Source organism: Ambystoma mexicanum, chromosome 1q (assembly GCF_040938575.1).
Source record: "Ambystoma mexicanum isolate Mex_15411 chromosome 1q, UKY_AmexF1_1, whole genome shotgun sequence".
Lineage (NCBI taxonomy): Eukaryota > Metazoa > Chordata > Amphibia > Caudata > Ambystomatidae > Ambystoma > Ambystoma mexicanum.
This window is the reverse complement of record NC_090922.1, coordinates 399739843-399756880: the sequence shown is the minus strand read 5'-3', so window position 1 is coordinate 399756880 and position 17038 is coordinate 399739843.

The following is a 17038-nucleotide window of genomic DNA, read 5'->3' as shown; positions in this document are numbered from 1 at the left end:
TCTTAGTTCTTTTAACTCTTGTAGGGCCAAATTACTTTCCTGTAACTTGGTTTGTAACTCGCTTATTTCCTGGCCTAGGGTGTCTTTCTCTTGATTTAGGGTGCCCCTCTGCTCTACCAGGTCATCCCTTTGATTTTTGATGGCATTGGATTTCTGGCGCTCCTCATCAAATTCTGTCTGAGAGTGTAGGTCTCTCATAATTAATTGGTTATTTTCCTCTTCCAATTTCTTTATCTGATCTTGTAGAGTAACTATCTGCTCTGAGCAGACCCTATTATATTTTATCTGTTGATTTAACTTCTGGTGACTCTCTTGCAGAGAGTCAACCTTTTCCCTACACTCCTCTTTCAATGCCTGTATTTGGTCGTCTTGTTCTGCATTATTCTGCTGTTGGCGAGCCAACTCCTCTTTTAATTTTGTGACATAATCTCTAGATTCTGCCTATAATTCTTGGCTCTTCAGTAGCCTTTGTTCTGCTGAGTCTAGATCATTCTGGATTTTTCCTAATAATTCAATTTGATTCTGTGCCAGAGCTGTGTTTTCAGCATGCTTTTCCTAGGTGGAGGTATAGGTAGGCCGCAATTCTGGCAATTTTGCTTTGCTCCTCTTTAGCTTTTGGGGCCATGTATAATTCACTAAGAGCTTGCTGTAATAAGCCATTTTCCTGCCATGTATCCATATTTATAGGAGTGACCGTTGTGTGATTTCCTGTAGCCAGACATTTTCATCCTGTTCTGGCCACTCACCTCTGACAAAAACCTTGTCTAGGGGGTGCTCCTTAGCCATACTGAATTCTACAGGAACAGCCATTTTGGAGATGTTCTTTCTTTATTAATTATTTTGAGGTTGATTTAATTTTACTTTTACAGACAGGCCTGGTGTTGGAGTATTTGTTTTGGGAGGTGCTTGTACACTGTAGCAAGGTATTCCAACCACACAAAGTATTACTACTCTGCAGGTTAGTCTGCTGTGTTAGACTGTCACGGGTGGCAACCAAACTCAATCCACGGATTCGAGCCCCCAAATCTGTTAAGGATTTCAATCAGCTGATACACCCTGGTCTCAGCCTAGTATGCAGCGCACAACTGAAATACTTATTTTGTTATATATAGGTTCAGTATTTGAGAGATACACCACTCATATAACACCCCTTTTCAAATACCGTGGGTCACGATGGACCAGGAATCAGGCTGGTTGGTAAAGGTAATATTTATTTATTTATTTAAAATTCAAATCAACCATATATTTTTATTTGAAACCGTACAATGATAAACTGACACTCGAAAATGGCTGAATAAAACACTTAAAATGTGCAAAAATCACTAAATCAGTACAAATTTCGATGGGAGCAATATTGGAAAGATACTAGCAGTAATAAGCAATAGTTTGAGCAAAAGTAAGCAATTTGAATTTGAATGGAAGGTTTAAAACAATTTAGAATAAAAATGACACGTGTAAAACTTTGCAAAATTGTTGATTCCCGCCTAAAATGAACCAAACGGTTTTCAATAAAAAAAATGCAGGGGTGGAGCTAGAGGTCTTAGGTATAATCCAGAATTGAAATGAGGTCTCTGGCTACTAAACTGAGGGAGATATGCAGTGTAGAATCAGAGGCGTTTATTGAAAGATCGGGTAGTCAAAACAGAAAAGAAACTCAGTGTGGACAAGAATAGTTTTACTCTAAGTTTTACTCTATACTAGAGCTTTCCGGATAGAATACCAAAGAGGGACACAGTAAGCTCTAGAGTTCATTCATGACTTGAACCCCAGATCCCCAGCACCTGCCCTGGCGGAACCAGTCTGGTCACTCGAAATAGGATTGATAGTTTAGGATTTACACAAGATAATTTATTAAAGAAGTTAGCACTAGTGCAAGGATTCAAAGCAGGGTTTCAAGAATGATGTGACAATATTACAGTTATCAGGATGAGTATTGGTAAACTAAGAGATTGGGATGGAACAAAGCAAGGTAAGGTTTATTATGCTTCTATGGTTCCTATTGATACTCACAGTCCACTTTTAGTTTGGATTTTGGACCATCAGCGGTACTGGTCACCACACAGGTCTGGTCTAACACAGGGCAGCTGGGCAAACTCAGCGGGGCAGAGTCAGCTGGGCAGGGACTGGATACCAAAGGATAGTTCTTCTGGATCGGCAGTTCTGGTTACTGGATACTATAGGGCCTCAGGATAGCAGTATAGCAGTGAGTGGCAGCAAGCCAGGTAAATTCAGGGTGCTTCCCCAAAACACCACAGCGCTTCCTTTGGTTATGGGGAATATTTTAGAATGGAGGCCTAGCTGAAGCAGGATCAGCATTGCTTGGCCTTGTGGTTGGGATCTGGAGTTTAGATGGATAGATGCAAGATGAAGGCAGGTAAAGACAGGAACAGGATGCCGGCATAGGAATCAGCAATCAGTGTGTGGCCTGTGTGCTGTCAGGGGCCCTTATTTATCATGCCAGATGACATCACTAAGGCTTACTACTCCTTCCTCTAATAACAGGATTGGGCAAGGTAGAAGTCTCCTCCTAGCTCTTCGCTGGATCACAACAAAAGGATGTCATGTTTATGGGTTGATTTTTACAATGTCCAGAAACCTCCCCTTGCTATTGGAACCAAAATCTAATTTTGCCACAAACACATATTTATGCACTTGCAACCTCTGAGAAAATCAGATACACAGGTTACATATTTTGTGCGCCATATTTCAATCCAAACCTCAAAGTCTGTGGGACCTGGTTTCACCTTTCTGACACATTTTGGTCATTCTAAACATGAAGGATGAAGCCTAAAATTCCCCAATTGTGTGCACAGATGCACATTTACTACAGTGATGTATGTACACAATGATATGTTCACAACAACAATACTTTCCCCATATTCTGTCATTTTTTATAACTTCTGTTCCTTATGCAGTAATGAGTTCTACCAAGTTTTCAAAGAAAGAGCATACAATTAGATTTAGAACTACAAACTTTTCATATTTGTCCCGATTCTTGCTGCAAAGTTAAACATCTTTAAAGTTCAGTTACAAAATAGCCTTTTAAAACCAAAAGGAAGTCCTGTGTCACTTGATCATTTTTTTTCTTTTTTCCCAACTGCTGTCAATTTGAAGCAGGATAAGGGTCCTCTCTCTTGATTGAAGGTTTTATTGCCCCTCACACTTGACAAGTGAGAGTTTCCGTCTGATATTTTCCCAGCCTGGAGCAAAGACAAATGTCTGATGAGTTTGTGACGTTTCTTTGTCCTGGTGCATTCAAAGTCTTTCAAGCTAGCAATTAGCGCTTTCTTGTCCCAGAAGTTTATGAGGTGTCACCCTTTCTCAAGGCTGGCAACTGGCAGAGCAAGTTTCTTCTAGCTTGCCAACTTAGCCTATGAGTTTTAGCTTCTATTTTCTCATTTACATCTTGACTTAAACCTGTGGAATCAAAACAGTTTATAGGTGTACTTTTACCAGCAAAAAATCCTTTTACATTTCTAAGTAAACAGGCCTACACACAACAATTTATTTTTAAATAGACGATTTTCTCTCTTCAGTTAGAAAAAGCACATTTTACCATTTCTTTAAATTCGGTTTTCATCTCCAGCAAATAGACACTTTATGCAGCTATAGTTCTTTTCTTGAGTGCTGGAGTTGTTTTGCAGCATGGATACATTTAAACAGGCATCTATTTATAGTCTTTCTCTGAACAGCTGATTTTTTAGATACTTTTGCAAAATAGACGCGTTTCCCGTGTAAAATGAAAACAAAGCCCCTGGTTGATATTCCAAAGATACTTTTGACAGGAGCTGTCATTCAAATAAGGTTCGGTTCCTCTGAGGCATAATGACTGAATTGCGGACAGACATTCAGGAACCAGTGAGCAGGAGGAGGAGGCAGAGAGTAGCCTGAAAGAGAGCTGCATGTCATCCTTATAACACTGAAAGTTAGAGATGGAGGTTGGGATCCTATGGGACAAGGGGGCCATGTAGACATTGAAGAACCAGGGGGATATGTTAGATCCCTGGGAGAAACCACAAGTAGCAAGAGTTATAGAGGACAGAAAGGACCCAAGTTCCACCTGGGAAGGCCGGTCAGAGAGAAAGGAGGCGAGCCATGCCAGGGCCTGATCTGTGATGCCCAGTGTATCACAGAGACGGGAGATCAGGATGTTGTGGTTTACAGTATTGAAAGCAGAAGAGAGGTCAAGAAGAATGAGGACAGAGGGAGAGTTAGAGTCAGGATCTGAGAGCAGGTCTTCAAGGGAGTTCAGAAGAGCCGTTTGCATGCCTCTGGATGCTCTAAAGCCAGACTGATGATCATGGAGACAACCTACAGATTCAGTGTTCCGAGAAACCTGAAGGTGTCTCCCTGTCTAGTCCCCAGGGATCTGTCATCCAGGTGGCCAGGAGACGGCCATCGCTTTTGGATCCAGTTCATGGGGGTTGACCGGTGCAGGAGGATAACCTGGATGGGGGAAGTGGGAGTGGGACACAGGCGGGTGAGATGTGGTATCCCCCTTCTTTAAACACCTTTTCCATATCCTACCATGTAGGATGTTAAAAAACATTGCTCCACCCTTTTCCTAAACAAGCACTTTTGCACAACACAAAAGACAATGGACTAACACCAGAGCAATTTTTCCTGACAAGTCCCAATACAAGGGTCAGGCAAAGTCAGGCAATTGACCAGAATTACACACACCTGATGGCCCTTTCCCTTCCCCACAGGGATAAAAGGTGGAGCACGAAAGCACAGGGGGAACAAGGGAGACCGCACAACGTGAGAGCTAACACAGCATGGCTGTTCAAGAGAAGGAGAAAGACGGCGCAAGTCGAGAGGATACCAAGGGGAGAATTGACCTTGCCCTTATCGACAGAAACCTGTGAAGCCTCAAGAGAAGGAATCATAAGGCCGCGGACAATATCTAGCATGTGTTGCAGCAGATGTCAATGGTACATGGGCGCCTCTTCCGCTAACAGCCAAACTGAGGAGAGACGCATGGTCAAATGGTACCATTTTTGACTCTACAGACAAGAAAGCAAAGCGTTTCATCACAGCCGGTGAGTCGAGGGGAGAGCTGATAAAGAAACTGACTGTGTTGAACGAAAGTAGCAAACTACTAATTGAACTTTGAATGAACAAAGAACTGTTGATAAGGAATGTCGAAAGCCAGCATAACAGAATCAACCACAGATATATATAAATTCCCTGCTGAAGTAGAAGGATTCTAATGCACTTGGGGACGAATTTGTAGAAGGCACCTATCTACAAGATATCATGCTTGTCCAACCTAGTCAAATAGACATTCACATATTCTTTTATAGTGTGCAAAACATCATGAATGAAGGTAATTTATTTATGAATCCAAAAAACCCTGTTTTGTGGTTGGGATTCAGTTTCACGTTTCGGTGTGGAGCCATCAAGTTGGCATAATACAGCCTTCCTCAGGGCAGGTGGGTGCACTCTGCGGGGAAGCAGGCAAAATAAAAATATGCTTATGTGAATGCTACAGCCAGGGGTACCTACAAGTTATGACAACTGCCTGATATTAAATTCATCTCTGAGTATAAACTTACCCATAATTTGTGAAAAATGGGGACTTCCAAAAGTCAACTCTTCAATTCATGGACGCTATGTCATCCAAGTACAGCCCTCCTAGGTTGTTAACAAATCCTGTGTGGATGGCAAAATTAGAAGAAGTAAAGATAGCTTTGTACTTAGAGAGCTGTGCAATAGTTTCAGGCTAGAAACTTAAAGAGCCACTGGTCAGAATTTGGAGCAACCCTAACGTGGTAGGGAAGATGAAGTGGAATACCTGATCTAGTAGGTCAATATCTTAATTGGTATTCGTTTTCTATCCTCCGGATGCCCTGCTGCTGGTGGGTCCATGAGACAACATCCAGTGTTGTCCAGGTTTAATACTAAAATACTGTATCAAAAAATGACCCTTATTCCACGTAAGGGCAGATTGACTCTCATATTCAGAAAAAGGATATAAAAAAAAACAAAATATATATATATATAAAATGTCCAGCCTACCTTGAAGGCTACACAATGATGTCAGTGTGTCAGTGTAATAGACTTATATTTATTTGAGATGCTTGAGTCATATCTCGGGTGCAAAAGCTGTGGAGTCTTCAATAGGTGCTGCAAAGAGAGTGGAAAAGGGGAGGCTGATCAGTGTAACCGCCTTTTGTGGGGCATGCTTGTTCCCATGTGTCTTATCTAACATGACAGAGCATACCTTGGTGTTGTCTGCATTGTGGCCAGCATCTGGGTTTACTTCAGGTCAGTGCAGTCCGTTGTGTTTCTTGTTACCTTAGAAACCTGAGTACCAAAGCAGGAAAGTCACATTTATGGCCCTAGGTGTGACGTATAACTTCGGGCTGCACGCCCCTGCAGTCATGGCAACCCTGATTGTAGTATAGCGCCCCAAGCGGTTGCTGATTAATGCTGGCATATACGTGAAATCCCTAGAGGTCAAGGGCTGGATTCTGAAAGGTTGAATGCGCAAATGTAGTGTGCAACTATTGTTGTAGTTAAAAAATGGTTGGGAGAAAAATGTGCCATATATTCCATGGGATCGTGTTTGCCCACTCGTGGCTATGTGCACTGATGTAATCTAAAAAATAATATAGAGAGATGGAACAACACTGTTTTCAATCATAATAGTCACTGTGTTGCTAGCACCTGAGTGAGGAAATTATTTAACGCAAATCTGCACTCGGCACGTTGTGCTCATTGGAGTCATTGAAATGCACCACATTCAAGTTGTGATGGAGGTAAGAATTCTTCGTTTAAGCCTCGATGATGGGTGTCCAGTCTGTGGATCCAGCGGGCTTCTTTAAATAGAAAACTTCTCTTTATATTGGGTGATTCCTTCACCTTGTCCAGCACCCACCATAACATTTTATTGGCTGTATGTTGGCATTCGATATAGTGGTTAACCATTGGTGCTGAAAGATTCTTGCATTGTATCTTGGACCTGTGTTCAGAGATCCTGATGTGTACCGGTCTGGTGGTTTGACCCACACATCTGAGTCATTGTTGGGTGCGTGAGTGCAAGCAAAGCTTGGTCCCGTCTAAATCTTTACATTCCCAAAAAAGAAAAAGAAAAATCCCAGAGCTCCTTCACTTAAAAAAAAAAGTCAAGCTAAGAGGTCGAGACCAATAAGACACCTCATTTGTTTTGGTCAAGCAGGCTCATGTACACCTCATAACCCAGCTAAAAATCATAAGCCAGCATTCTCAAACTAAAAAAAAGGAGCATTACAAAAGTCTGCTGACCCTGCCACAAAGATGTCTGCAACCAGTGGGGTCATAATGAGAATGTTACCCTTGAGATCTACAAGGAGTTTTATGAGAAAGCGGCAGGCGAAAAGTGAGAATCCTCCATGGGACGAAAGAAAGAAAATCAATAACAAGCAGCAGCAAAAAAAAATACAAGATTGACGGAGCAGCACTAAGTAGTGTGTGAAAACAGAAACACTTTCTTTCAGATTAGGTTTACCATTTTAACTGATTCTTGGGCTACATCGGTGGGTTCAGATTCAATACATGTATTACGGGAACAACGTGGACATCTATATTTGCCTTTCCAGTGGTATTTTCTGCCTCAATTATAGGTTGTTTGGCATTCCTACAGCACATATCTGCAAAGTGTTGTTGCCGCGTAGCGCTGCGTGCTTGTCCAGTATTGAAAAGGAAACAAACATTGTATTCAGATTTTCGTTTGTGACGCAGTTAATAGGCAGCTGCTCTATTCCTTCAGTCTGATCCCGGAAATGCTTCTGCTTGACAGGTGCTGCATTAGCCTATGATGTGCAAAGGCACGTGTACATCTCGGTCCTCTGGCATTCTTTGTGCTGACCCAATATTCAAACAAACAAAGCTCAGCAAAGATTGCTCATTCAAACCTTAATATTCATATTTTATTCAGCCAAAATAGTCAGATGTTTTTCACTAATACTATAGTGCGATTTGTGTGACAGACATGTCTTGACTTTTACCCACAGCATAGCAATTTCAGTGGTTTGAACAGTCAATCGTTTTTTCTACTTTGTCCGGCCTAAATATTATGGTGCTGCTGTACGCAGGAATGTAAAATAAAACTTGTTTAAGCAGAATGTGAAGAAATTAAAAAGGGCTACGTTGCAAAAATCAGGAGCATGCACGTTTGATGAATAGATTCTCCCAGCCAATTGGTACATACATGTACTAAATGCAGGGACCCTAGCAAGCAGATGCATATGCCAGAGGAAGATACATATTGACCCCTTCTACCTACAATGCACCAAAACTCTACTCAGTCTGGAAATTCTCAGGATTACGACCAGGCATCACAGCAGTAGGTGCCACCAACGTGCTTTCACTATCCAGGTGTGGCCTTGTCCTTCAAACACTATCTTCCTGCGCTCTCTCTAATTCTGCTAGAATTAGGGGGATTCCCACGTTTGATTGATTCAAACAAAGGTTTGCTGAATGCCAGCATTGGAAAAGGCTTACTACAAAGAAGAGATGCTCTGAGCCTTAGTGGGGAACTGTGGGGTAGAAGGAGTTGGGCTAGGGGGAACAAGAGAGTTTTAGGGAGCTGATTGCACAGGACTCTGGCAAGGGCTGTACAATCATCTATCCTAAGGGTTTTCAGTTTTCCACCCAAAAGATAGACCAGGCTCTCTAAATGGCTAATTATGGCATAGCAGTCAGGTCTCACTCAAGGGAGGGTAGGAAGGCTAGTGGATAGATACAAATAGGTTTGTGATACATTCATAGGCATAGATCTGTGGTATTTATTACAGTCCCAAAATGCCCTTTGACCTCATGCAAAGCAGCCATGAAACCTCATCAATGCAATTTTCCCATTCCCTGTTCTCGTGTGGGTATTTTGAAAGAGTACAATAGAAGTGCAGTAGAGGTCCATCTTGGAATGATAATCTATCAGGAAATAATGTAAAAGGTTATTAGGATGGCTCAATAGGACAAGTGTAATATTCTTACTAAGACTATGCTATAACCTGTATTTGATTACTCGAAAGGAACATTGAACAATATTAATAAGAGACAGTCTACATTGTTAGACTTCATCAGAATTCAGTAATTCCCGTGTATAATAGCTACTTTTTGCATTCTTTATTGGAAACAGCAACTCATTGGTTAAAACCATGGGGGTCATTACGACCCTGGTGGTAGGGGGTTAACGGGGCCGGTAGAACTGCCGGCCTCATTAACCCCCTAGTGCCTCATTACGAGATCTCCTCGCGTGAGATCTCCTCGCGGGACCCGCTAAGGACGCCTGTTAGCGGGTCCCGTGAGCAGACCAGGATACAAACAATGGGCCTGTTATTAACGGGCCTATTGTTTGCATCCTCCCCATTCCCATTGTGCCCTATGGGGGCTGGAATGGGAATGGGGATGTACGGGGTCCGGGTTCCCGGAAAGGGGAATTACAGGGCCCTCCAAGGTCGGAATGACCCGGTACTTCCCCATTCCGGGAACCCAGACCCGGTACCCGGTATGGGGGTAGCCATGCCGCTAATAGCAGCATGTCTACCTCCATACTCGGAATGAGGCCCCATGTATTTTTTTCTCATGTGAGCATAAAAACAATGTTTAATTGTGCATACTGCCACTGATTGTCACTTGTTTTGCTGAACCCTTCCATTCGTTACAGTATGCAGGAACAATAATAATTAAGAGAAATTGGGCCTCGTTACACGGATGGCGCTAAGGGATTACCGGCACCGGTAAGGGCACCGGTGCCAGTAATCCCTTAGTGCCATACTACTTCCCCATTCCCACTGAGCCCTATGGGGGCTCAAATGGGAATGGGGAAGGGCCTTGGTGAATGGGGAATTACCGCCCCGCCAACCTTGGAATGGGGTGGTAATTGCCCCATTCACCAAGGCGGAATCGGTAAAATACCAGCGCCAACCATGGCGCTAATGGCCATGGTTACCGCCGTCCGTGTAATGAGGCCCATGGAAAATAACAAAAGCCTTTGTAAACCCTGCAATCTGCCCTGTGATTGTTTACAAAGTCTGTCAGAATCCCAGCATTCTCTGCAGTGCCTATCTGTGTCCCTGCATCCTGCACCTCTATAGACAATGTGTGTTTGCAGTCCAATGGCAACATACCCGCAGGACAAACACAATGACATTGGGCCTCATTACTAGTTTGGCGTTAGCCTTGCCGGTAAAACCGGCAGGCTGACCCAAACTTGCAATTTTGCTCCCCATTCCAATTCGCCCCCATAGGGCTGAATGGGAATAGGGAGGTTGGCCTGCTTACCAGTACCGTAGTTCCCAGACCAGCAAACTTATAAAGAGGCCCAATGTCTATTTCCAAATGCCAGGCCAGTCCGCACCTCTGGGATGCCTCTTTGGCTGCTGCTCTGATTCTACCTTTAAAAACACAGCACCCCCTTGAACCTCTTTCCAGATATCTCTGTTTTTTTTCTGATCACGCTGCTTTTAGCAGAGACTGGGGTGGTTCTTGCAAATGTGCACCTGGCAGCGCATCTGTCCTCCACAGAGAGGGAGAGAGATGGAAAGCAACAGAGAGAGTGGGAGATTGCCTGAGATCCGTGTGTAGTAGGGCATGTATTGCTAGTCAACCCTACAGATAAGGGGTGTATCAGACATGTTTACTCCCTAGAAATAGGCAAACAAACATGCTCCCACCAATCATTTGAAAACAGACACATAGGAGCTTGCTTTAGCCCACACAGCTGTAAGGCTAGGTCTGGTCCAATAGTACAGGCAGTGCTACAGAAAGAAACTTATAGTATTACTGCCTGATCCAAAGAGGTAAAAACACTTCTTTTTAAATTGTATGAATTAATAGGTGCAAAGAAATATTACAAATACATTTCTGTTTTACATTTAAAACATGTTTACTTGCTTTTAACATTCTACTATTAGGAATGAGACTCACCTTTTTACTCCCTGAAAAATCATTTTAATGCCAACGTTAAACATACTCGCGCTTCAGAATCGTATCTGCAGCATTGTAGCAAGTCATTCTTCTATTCTTCTGAGCACAGTTACATCAGGCTACAATCAACCTCTGTTATTTACAGTGCTATGAAGCTGCAACAGGCGAGGTAGCAGGCACTGTATAAAACCAGATGGTCCTTATTAGCATTGTTTTTAGTAATAGTATTATTACTAGTAGTAGTAATAGTAGTAGTATAGTTGCAATATCCTGTGTGGCCAGACATGACTAGGCATGATAAGGACTCATATGGCTTGCAGCCTGCCCAAATAGCCCTGCTAAAATGGCTAATGGGTATGCATTTCAGCCCTCAAGGAGAGACCCTCCTTGAAAGTGCAAGTGTTACTCACTCAGAAACCACATTCTTTAAAACCATGTGCTCGCTCCCCTTGCATAGTGCATCACACATAGCTTAGAGAGGCAGAGTCATGGTGTTGTGTGCATGACCCTTCATCTTGGCAGGAGGAGGTTGGAGGTAGGTTGGGGAAACACAGTCACCCAGCATCCCTAGGCATAGCATGTATGTATTTCTGTATGGGATTCGTATAGCATGAACCTAGCTAGAAAGCAACAGAGTGCTGTAAAAAGGGACCACACCCAGGGATTACATGTAGGGTGCAGGGGTAGCAGAGGAGCTGCAATGGGTGAGAGGTGAAGGGGAGGGCATACAATAGGCATATATCCACACGTATCCTTTAAAGTGGCGTCTTCCTCCTCCAGCCGGAGTCTGGAGAATTTGCTCAGGATGCACCTCATATAATATGTACTATTGTTGCTTATTCTCGCTTCACCATCCCAGGTTTTCCTTACGTGCCCATCCTGCCCCCGAGAGTCCAACCCAAAGGGCTAAACCTACGGGAGATTCTGCTCATAGCATTCACATAACCTTCAACCAACACGACATGTTTCCCTCCTTCCTTGTAAACATCAGCTGCCCTTTCTCATGTCCTTCTCTCTCTCTTGTCACCTTGTCGACATCAATGCTTTGAAGCAGAATCACATTGTCGTGTAAGTGCTCGACAAAACACGTAACATAACACCCTACTTTCCTCCCCTCTAGTGATTTCTCATTGTCTCGCTTCTGTCTTTCTCTCCCTCTGTTCTTCTTCCTAATATCATGGGGTGTTAAAGGGCTCTAAAATCCAATGATGCAGCATGACATAAAGTGGTGGCCTTCTCAACTCTTGTGGTTTCTCCTTCCGCCTTTCTTCGCCAACATTACCTGCCCTACTATTTCCTCTCCACCTACCTCAAGGTGGTTTGAAGCAGCCTTGTGCTAGTACAAGGGTAATTTAAACTCGACATAACATAGCACTACATAACATGGTATGAGAAGTACATTTCATTTGGAGACAAACGTTTTTTTCTTCTTCTCCCGAATAGCATGTTATTGGTCCTGTTTCCAAACGAAAGAGGACTGAGTCTGGAAAGGCAGAAGTCTAGAATGCTGCTGCAAAGATCCCTTTTTAAGAGATCCCAAGGCCAGATCTCTGAAACAGGGACTACCACACAGCGAGAAGACTCCAGCCACGCAGCATCTAAGGAGCATGGGATGAACCTCACTGTACAAGCCTTTCTCCCTGAGTTCACCATGCCCTGGTACCCTGGCACCCTTCCCTACCACCTTCCCCACCTGCACTGTCTCCCGCCCACCCTCCCTCAATACGTGTATCCTCATCCTCACTTACCTGCTCATCAGCTTCAGCTCCCAGTTCTTCGCTGGGCCCCACCTCCTGTCTGTCTTCCATTTCTTTGCCCCACGCTCTGCTCCGACCCGCACCCACACTGTTAGTCCCTTTTATCTTAAAAACGCTTTAGCACCTCCGAGCCGATCCAGCCTGTCACCGTGCAGGTTAAAGCAGGGATTGCTCAGGTTAGGAAGTATGTGTCCTGCAACCATGATGATGATGAGGAGGATGGGTGGGGGCAAGTTACTGGGTTGTCCCTGAAATGTCCTTAGGGGTACAATGTGGGAGATAGCAGCAAGTAAAGCATGTCATTTGTAAAACTGTCGTGCACGCAAACATGATGGTATGATTTAGTCTAGAGGTAAGAGCTTATTTATAGAAGTCTGAACGTTTAAAGAAATCAGAGGCATTGCTGGGGGTGGGGGCGGGGTCTGAGGGGGCTCTAACCCTGTATCTTTTGCTTGTAGACCCGGATAGAAGCTCAGAGGCTACAAGAAAAAGGCTAGCTAGCCCTGTGTCCCGACATTAGCGAAGCCCCGGGCCGTTGCCAAACCTACCAACGCCCCGGCATGATATAAATGTTGTGTGCTTGACAATTGTCTTTATTTAAAGGCATTAGACCCAAACATGCAAATGGTACATCTACTGTATGTGCTGAAATCCCCAACATAAAAGAAAGTATATGAAAAAGGATTCAAATGATTACAGGGAGGAAGCCATCCGAGGTGTCCCTCTACCTTTTGCTACTCTTTTCTTTTCTCAAGAATGAACTACTGGAATCAGGATCAGATTTTTAAACTTTGCACTCTGTATAACTGTGCTAATTTATTAACATTTGTATCATTGTTGTCATAGGACATACACAAATCAAATGGAAATAAAGAAAAAACGAGGAAAGCTGGGTGGCATAGGGAGACACGGCTAGGGTTGAGCACAGAGCAAATTGTGTGGTGGCGCTGAGAGCAGAGGCGGGACTTGTCAAAGAAAACGTCTGCAGTGAAACAGCAGGTCCATGCTCGTGGGCAAGGTGAAGAATGGGTGACACAGCTTGAGGATGTGCCTGGGTGGAAAGGTACATTGCAGGGGTATGGCATTGAGGTTCTAAGTGATCCGACCGCGGCTGAATTTGCCGTGGCCGGAACGTTCACAGAAGAAAGGTGCAAACTACCAAAAGTTTGCACCTTTCTCATGGGAACACACATATATAATCACACCCACACACACAACACACCCATAACACACCCCCACCCACACCCCCAACATAAACAAACCCCACTTACCTTCTTCTTCACGCAGGGTTCCTGCGGTGCCAGTTCCCTTTCACTTCCTGGGATCGGGAACCGGCGCCGCAGGGTCCTTTTCTTTTCTTTTTTTTTTTTAAACAGAAGGCTGCCGGGGTGTCCCCCGCAACTCCAGCTCACTATTCCATAAAGTATAGTGAGTGGGGCAATGCGGGGGACACCCTCGCAGCCCCCGTTTTCTTTTTTTTTTTGTTACTGAACGCTGCGGGGGTTTAGTATAAAGCATAGTGAGCGGGGTGATGCGGGGGACACCCCCACAGCCTCTTTTTTTTTTTTACAATGCTACCACCAAAGGATCGAACTTTTGGTGTTCGAACCTTTGGTGGTAGTATTTTTAGATCTAATGGTTCCCATTAGATTCGGTCAAAACGACCAGTACCGGCATTCAGGTGCAGTATGAAGAGTTCTGGGCGACTCCCCCAAAATTAAATGAAGCAGGAGACATAAAATAGAGAAACAGTATGGAAGCAGGAGGTTAAAAATAGAAAGGCAACCGCAAAACAAACAGACGACTTTCTAGGAATGGAACGCAACTCGTGGAGACTATATAGCAGGCATCAAGATGATATAGAACCATAATATTTTGTCAGTGGATGGCTTATACTGACAATATACACTACTGAATAATCACTGTGGAGCAAATACAACACAGTGTTTAATATATTACTTTGGCTTCTTCCTGTTTTTTGCCAACTTTTTGGAAAATCGTGTTTTGTGTGCTTCAAAATTCCACAAATGACATCTTGTAAATTTCCAAATTAAACATGTGGTTCATCAGGGAGACAATTGGGCCTCATTTCGAGGTGGGCCGTAAGGGGTTAACAGCGCCGGTAAGGGTGCCGGTGCCGTTAACCGATTACCGCCGCATTACAAGGTCTTTTAGCAGGTCCCCCTAAGGGCAGCTGGTTTCACCAGGCGCCCTTAGTGGGAGCCGCTAAAGGACCAACATGCTAACAACAGACCCATTATTAACGGGCCCATTGTTAGCATGGTCCCCATTCCCATTGAGCCCTATGGGGGCTCGAATGGGGATGGGGAAGGGTTCCCTGAATGGGGAAATACCAGGTCTTACAAGGTTGGAATGGCCCAGTATTTCCCCATTCAGGGAACCCGGACCCGGTATGCGGTAAGGGGGTAGCCATGGCGCTAATAGCGCCATGGCTACCTCCAACCTCAGAATGAGGCCCAATGTGTAGCATTCCTTGATGTATGCATACAGATATGGGATAGAACATTTTTAGAATATTTGAACTTTTTAAAGATAATTTATGAAGATCCCTTTACCCATTTTTATCAGTGTCCGAGTTAAGAATAATGCAATGTTTATGCACAGTTTTTATGATATTTTCAACTTAGTTATGGATCTTTGTTATGAATCTTGCTGACCTTGCTGATCTGTGACCTATTGTTTGGTACCAAAAGACATCCTCTTTCTTTCCTTGAAACCCCTTCCGCTACTTAACCTAGGCTCCTTTTATGGGACCCCCTTAGAAAAAATGTATATGATATTATATCTTTCCATTCTCATAATCTTCCTAATTTCAGTGATACAATTTTACTTTAATCAATTCTCCCACTGGCATATTCCAGACAGTCGATTCTCTATGGCAGTTCCTTCCACGTAAGATGGTAGTAGCTGTATGCTTGTGATATAGTATAGGTATAAATTCGTTGTTGGTAACCTATAAACATGCATCCATACTGTAAATTCAGATCTTGATCACACTCAATTGTTTCAAGACTTGTCACATACTCATTAAATAAGGTGTACAATTAGCAGGTCATCAATGTACCTAAGCCATATCAGCGTATTTCAGGAATCTTACATATTGTGCAGGCCATGATTTTGTCTCCTACTGAAATTCACGATATAAATTAGCATATAATGGGGCAAGGAACTCTCTGTTGCATTTAGGGATACTGTTGACTATTAAAAATAAAATAATTGCAATTAAGGTCAAGATCACTTGTGTGTAACAATATTCCATAATGTTTAGAATAATTCACCGATCTCCCATCCGAAAATATTTCCCGGCTTGCCAATTACAATGCTGATTTATCTAATGTTATCAAACCATAGTCAGGTCTCCAGAGTATCCCATGAAATCTTGCCAGAACTTCTGCGGAGTCCCTCTAATGTTAGAAAGATGACTGAGGGCCTCATTACAAGTGAGGAGGTAAGGTATGTACAGCGCCGGTAAAGGTGCCGGCGCCGTTAACCCCATACCGCATCATTACGCGGTCCCCTCGCGGTCTGCTCAGACCAGACGTCCTTTGTGGGTCCCGCAAGGCGACCAGCATGCTAACAACAGACCCGTCATTAACGGGCCCATTGTTAGCATGCTCCCCATTCCCACTGAGCCCTATGGGGGCTCAAATGGGAATGGGGATGGCCCGGCTCTGGGTTCCCTGAATTGGGAAATACCGGGCCCTCCAAAGTTGGAATGGCCCGGTATTTCCCCATTCAGGGACCACAGACCTGGACCCGAGTTTGGATGCAGCCATACCCCTTACTAAGGGCATGGCTGCCTCCAAACTCGTAATGAGGCCCTGAGTCTATTAATGAGTGTCTCTCTGGCATGCTTGAAAACACTCTGCGTTTGTACGATCATTATTGGCACTACGGCCACTGACAGGCCAGGGCTGAAAGCCATTTATTAAATTTTTCTGAAACTCTCATGCAATAATTTTGCAGATTTTTCCTAGGAGGTGATGTGTTTAGAATATACGTAGAAAGAAATCACTCTCTTGTTGCTGGAACGTCCTGCATCTGTCCCTGGAATAAGATAATAAGTATCCGCTCTATCTGATCATGCAACATCTTGATCTAGAACGTTTTTTAACAGTGCGTGTTTATTCAGCCATACATCATATTCATGTTTGCCTTGCATCAAAGTCGAGCACGGGGTTGGTGAAGAAGGCTGTTCCATAAGTGAGTTGCCTATTTTTGGACTAATTTGTCTAAGGCTTTAAGAAGAGACTTTCCAAGAGAAGGCTACCAGGCTTGTACTGGAATGTGCTGTCTGATGCTGCACCCATTAAGGTCGACTCATCTTCCCACAACAAGTTGCATTG